This window comes from Callorhinchus milii, unplaced genomic scaffold (genome assembly GCF_018977255.1).
Source record: "Callorhinchus milii isolate IMCB2004 unplaced genomic scaffold, IMCB_Cmil_1.0 Scaffold9, whole genome shotgun sequence".
Classification (NCBI taxonomy): Eukaryota; Metazoa; Chordata; class Chondrichthyes; order Chimaeriformes; family Callorhinchidae; genus Callorhinchus; species Callorhinchus milii.
The window spans coordinates 21233652-21239937 of record NW_024704750.1 but is presented as its reverse complement, the minus strand read 5'-3'; positions in this window follow the sequence as shown (position 1 = coordinate 21239937).

Here is a 6286-nt window from a genome sequence, read left to right as displayed (position 1 = left end):
TGTGCTACATCATTACGCTACAGGACTCCACAAGTTGAGCATATTTCTAAGAGGTTGAAACTTTTTTAATATAAAGCAAAGGTCATGAATCACGAGAGACGGGTGCAAATTTAATGCATGTTCTCTCGGATGATTGATTCAGTGGGTTCGTGATGTGTTTTGCCAATGGTGGAGTGTCTTGAGGGGGGAAAAAAACCCTCATGATGTAGCCTGGTGTAGCACAGGCTACACCAATACAGTGTTTGTCTATTACCCACAATAGTGGGGGGGATTTATATATTATATATGTGTATGAAGTTGAACAGGTTCACGACTGAAGCTTGCAGAGTGCAGAACAGGTATGGGGGCGTGGGGAGGAGGGGGAGTGCAAGGTGCCCACTGACGAGATGTGCTTAAGATCTTTTTGCAGCCCAATCACATTCCTTCCCATCTGCCAAACCTCAACACCGCTCTTCAATGCAACACACGTACCCGTTATTGTCCGAAACTGAACACAGCCTTTTAGACAGTGAGCAAAGGTGACGTTGCGCAATGCGATCGATAAAGGCCAACACTTTGCAATCAAAAATATGAGCGTTTAAAGGGAGGAGATAGAAAATGTCCATGATTCTATTCTAATACGTTGCACAGAAACAGCTTAGGTAGTCATCTCCAGTAAATTGCAGCAACAATGAAGGGGGAAAGAGGAAGAAAGAAGAGATTGAACATGGAGCGCAACACAATACCCGAACAAGCCATGTCAACAGCGTGTACACACACACACTACGCACACACAACATAGGAGGAGCATAGTTTGAGAAGGGCATTAATTTACTTCAAAACAGAACAACAACAGAAACCCAAATGGCACAGAACTGCCAACTTCACTTACCCCAAGCTCCCGATACAGTGTTTCTGGGGGACAAGCTGACACGTCTTACATTGCAATAGACCTCTCAATTCAGTTCTAGTGTTCAACACACACTTTTTAAAAAAAGGAATAAATAAAAAGTGGCTCCAGAAAACAAAAATCACACACAAAACTGTATTTTTCCACCGCTTCACAATTAAGGTAGGATTAATCATCATTATTATTATTAATAACAAGACAATGTTCTTTTACTGCATTTATGAAACAAGCCAGCCAAATTGACAAAGTAGACAATCTCGTCAATGCAACAAACTTGGGTGAGTCTTGAAGCAATAACAATGATCATCACCACATTAAAAAAAAGTTATATATATAATATGTACACACACACACGTCAAATATTCAAAGCAATGGACCAAAGGTTACAGCACAGAAACGTTGGAAGGCCATCTGCTGACACTTGGCTCTTCTTCACTGGAGACAACTATGTAGGGTAGTTCACAGGCTGCACTTGTTCCTTCCTCACTCCAGTCAGTCAAACTCCAGCTAATAAATCGTTTCGGTCCTAGTCACACCCTTTGCCAAACGGCCGTCACAACACTCACTCCCATATTTTTTAAAAATATTTATATTTTAAAAAAAGCAATGATTTTTTTCAATACAGTATTGTATGTACAAAAAAAAACACTGTGGCGTACGTTCCAAGCAAGTAATACATCAGTCAGGTCAACAACCTGCCCAGAACGTCCCACCTACACAAGTTAGTTTCTAGTAATGTGTGTGCGTGTGTGTGTGTATTGCGGGTTTGTTTTTAATCAGTATCGCAAGATCTGGTCACATCATCCAACACACACCTCTTTGGTTTCTTTCAAGACATTTCTCTACCCACGTTCACAAACTACTACCAGAATAATTTCCCCATCATTTAAAAAATATATTACGTTGTTTTCAATATAAACCCTGGTGTAAACCCATTCATTATAATAATCCTTGTGTTTGATACAGCGTCTCATCACGTCGTTGAAACGTCTCAACGCGCTTCACAGGATATACTGTAAAGTGAATTGACTGTATTTTGTCTGTGAAACACGGCAGCGCACAGTCGTGGATTGAGTGACCAATTTTTAAATGTTTTTTTGAAGGGGTTATTACCCCCGGAAAGCGATCTGCCAGTCGACTAACAACTGGGTTCCTACTTACTGCTGGGTAAACAGAGGCGAGTGCACTAAGGAAACTTGCTCAAGTTTTTGCCCCGCCTGGGAATCGAACCCGGGTCCTCTCGCTTTGCGAGGCGAGCGCTCTAACCAATACACTACAGGCCTTCACTGCTACGTAGATTTAAGACATCAGCTAATGGATTTTTGGAAAGTATGTCTGAGGAAACATTCTCTAAGCTATTCAGACGACTGCATTTAAGTGCAGAGCAGAAGGCTTTCTCTACACGGTGGTGGGGGCGGGGGAGTGAAGAATTAGTGTGAAAGAATCAAAAACATCTATTACCCAGATTTACAGAATTGTTGACGGGGGAGAGGTGCTGGATTAAAGACACCTGGATTTGCACATTGCTGCACTGCGTAAGCGGAGGAGAAAGAGGGGGGAATAAATAGCTGAGGGTCCTAGAAAAACTCTGCGATGATAATAATAATAATCCTTACATTTGGTATCATGCCTTATCACAGTTTCGAGACGTCTCAAAGCGCTTCACAGAATACACTAAAGCGAATTGACTGTATGTTTTGTGGGCAAAACACGGCAGCCAATTGCACACAGTAGTGCCAACAAACAGTCGTGGATTGAGTGACCAAATTTTTTTATTTCTAATTTTTTTTGGAGGGGTTATTAACCCCGGAAAGCAATCCGCCAACAACCGGGTTCCTACTTACTGCTAGGTAAACAAAGGCGTGTGGAGTAAAGAAACTTGTCTTAACGTTTCGCCCTGCCCGGGAATCAAACCCAGGTCCTCTCGCTTTCGTGGCGAGCGCACTAACCACTGAGCTACAGGAATCATGCGATGGGGATGAAGGGGTAATTTCAGCAGGTCCTCACAGAGGAAAACCATCACCGTGCTTAAGTGCATGTGAACAAAAGGAATTGAGGTGCAGGATGCCACAGACTGCCGGGCGATACAATCACAAACAAGGTACATAAGGGGAACAAAAAACACTGCTTAATTCACTTTGCTGCGGATTACTGGCTAAACTTAAAACTACTCTCTCTCACACTCAAAAGTTCCACCTAAATCCTTTAATAATTTTTGTATTAAAAAAATCATTATATATAATATAAAAACAAACATTTGTATTTCGAAGCTAATGAACTTTACAAGATGTACAGTATTTTTGTGAATGGGGGAATGGAGGGAGAGAAGCAATGACTGGATTATTTTTTTTTACTAAAGGTTACCAAGTTTGTAAGCTGGTTTTGGTTTTTGTTTGATTGCTTTAAAATTAAAATCATGTCGCAGGCGAAACTGCCATAACTCTTAAAAAAAAGAAACTCTCAACTCTCTCCCAATTCTCATGAGCAGCCAGAATAAACTCAAAACGCACTCTCACTTAGTGGCAAAAATCTGCGCACACACATATATATATGTAACACTGCATATATATATATAAAATATAGATATAAATACACACACACACACCTTGACAGTCCCAGAACCCTTCTAAGCAGAGTATGGACAACTGCCCCATTGCAAGCATTTCACATGAGGAGGGGGCAGTCTTGGGCCGAACATACTATGAAACGAATTGACTGTATTTCGTGGGCAAAATGCGGCAGATAATTGTGCACAGCAATGTCCCACAAACCACAGTGTCTTGGACTGAAGTGACCAATTTTGCTTTGAGGCAATTATTACCACCCCCTGGAAAAGCAATCTGCCGATCCACTAAAATTGTAGGTGATGTTGATGATTCAGGGCGAACTTTAATATGCAAGGCAAAAAAACAGGTCCATACACACAGCACGCGCACGCCATACACAGCACACATACACGCCATACACAGCAAACACACAGCACACACAAACACCATACACAGCACACACACACGCCATACACAGCACACACACGCCATACACAGCACACACACACACACACGCCATACAAGCACACACAAACACCATACACAGCACACACACGCCATACACAGCACACACACGCCATACACAGCACACACACGCCATACACAGCATACACACACACGCCATACACAGCACACACACGCCATACACAGCACACACACGCCATACACAGCACACACACGCGCCATACACAGCACACACACACACGCCATACAAGCACACACACACACGCCATACAAGCACACACACATACACAGCACACACACGCCATACAAGCACACACAAACACCATACACAGCACACACACGCCATACACAGCACACACACGCCATACACAGCATACACACACACGCCATACACAGCACACACACACCGTACACAGCACACACACACACGCCTTACACAGCACACACACGCCATACACAGCACACACACACGCCGTACACAGCACACACACACACACGCCATACACAGCACACACACACACGCCATACACAGCACACACACACACATGCCATACAAGCCAATAGCTCTGATGCCACAATGGGGAAATGCACGGAATCTCTCCCTCTCTCTCGGGTTGCCATCAGGCAGGGAAAACAGTCACCCTAATAATACTGAGTAGAGAGATAATCCCATTGCTAAAAACCTTTCAGAGCAGCAGCTGGAGTGTCAGTCGCTCACTTGTTAGCCTCTTCTCTCACTCCGTGCGTGTGTGTCTGTCTCTCTCTCTCTCTCTCTCATGCCCATTCCTGCCAATCATGGAACACTGCAGCTTAAAAACCTCCTAAGTCTCCACCAACACAACTGTGACCATGACCCTCCATCGCCCCATAAAACCCGCCACGTGTTGGGTACAAATATTGGTGGGGAGCGGGGAATAAGAGTGTGGGTGGAGGTTAAAGAAAAATTGAAGCTGGATAGATGCACCAGAAATGCTTTACTGTACAAAGACAGTATTTTCAGCAAAGAATGGATAAAGTTCACCCCCCCCACCCCCGTGTGGGTCTCAGGCAACCGTCACACACACACGCAAAGCCCCCCCGCCCCCTCCCACTTCTCTCTCGGTCTGTGTCAAGGCTCTCTCTCTCGCTCTCTCTTCCGCAGTCGGTCTTTTTTTTAATATAGAAAAAGAAAAATGCAGTTCACTTAAAAGATGCTTCAGGCCTTGCTCTCTCTTACGCTCACGCTCTCTCTCTCGCGCCCCCCACCGTATGCTCACGGTCTCTCTCGTTCGCGTGCTCACTGGCCGGCTCGCTCCTTGTCCTCTCGCTCTTTGCGTCCGTCCATCTTAAACTCGTGTACTCTCTCTCCCCTGCCCATCGTGAAACACTGCGTCTTAAAAGTCTTCTGAGCAGAGCAGGGACCTGCGATTACTGAGTCAGTCTGACTGCAATTTAAACTCACCGGGAACTTAAAACACACACACCCGCGCGCGCGCACACACATACCCCCGCGCGCGCACACGCACACATACACACACACGAATACAGAATGCTGTGAAAAATCAACCCACCCTTGGAATAGAGGAAACCTTTCATCACTTTAGTTGTAATAGCTTTCCCCCCCACCCCTCTCGTTTCTATCTTCTCCGTCACCAATCAATTCGACTCAAAGCTGCAAACCAAGTCCCAGTTCCCATCGCGGAAACCTCAGAGTCACGGGACAGACGGACAGAGACGGGATTTCTAGTCTCACCGATTCATCAGTTCAGCGTTGGGTCACAACGTTGAGAAAAGGAGCCGGTTTTACATTAGAAAAAAAAAGGCTCTTTCCCCGCCCAACCTCCTCCCTCCCTCTCTTTCTCTCTCCCTCCCACCCATCCTCATCTCCCCCTCCCTCCCACCTTCCTCTCTCCCCCCTCTCCCTTCCCCCACCTTCCTCTCTCTCCCCCCACCCTCCCCTCCCTCGCTCCCCCCACACCCTCCTCTCTCCCTCTCCCACCCTCCTCCTCTCTCTCCCACCTTCAGCTCTCTCTATCCTCCACCCTCCTGTCTCTCTCTATCCTCCACCCTCCTGTCTCTCCCACCCTCCTTCTCCTTCCTTTTCCACCCTCCTCTCTCTCCCTCTTTCCCACCCTCCCTGACACCCCAGTGTGCGTAGAGCCAGTGACAGAGGGAGTAAGGCTGCCAACCAACAATGTCTCGGTTCTCAATCGTTCCCAAATCACTGCCTGTCTTTCCTCTGGGAGTGGGGGGGGGGGGGGGGGAGGAGGAGAGGGGAGGGGGGAAATGCAATCGTTCAGTTTACAGCGACCCTCACCAGGGCAACCTTTATTTCTTCGTTCTCCCATTCTGGCTCCCGTCTTCTCGCTAACCCCTTCCTCTTCCCACCTCCCCCAACGCCCCCCCC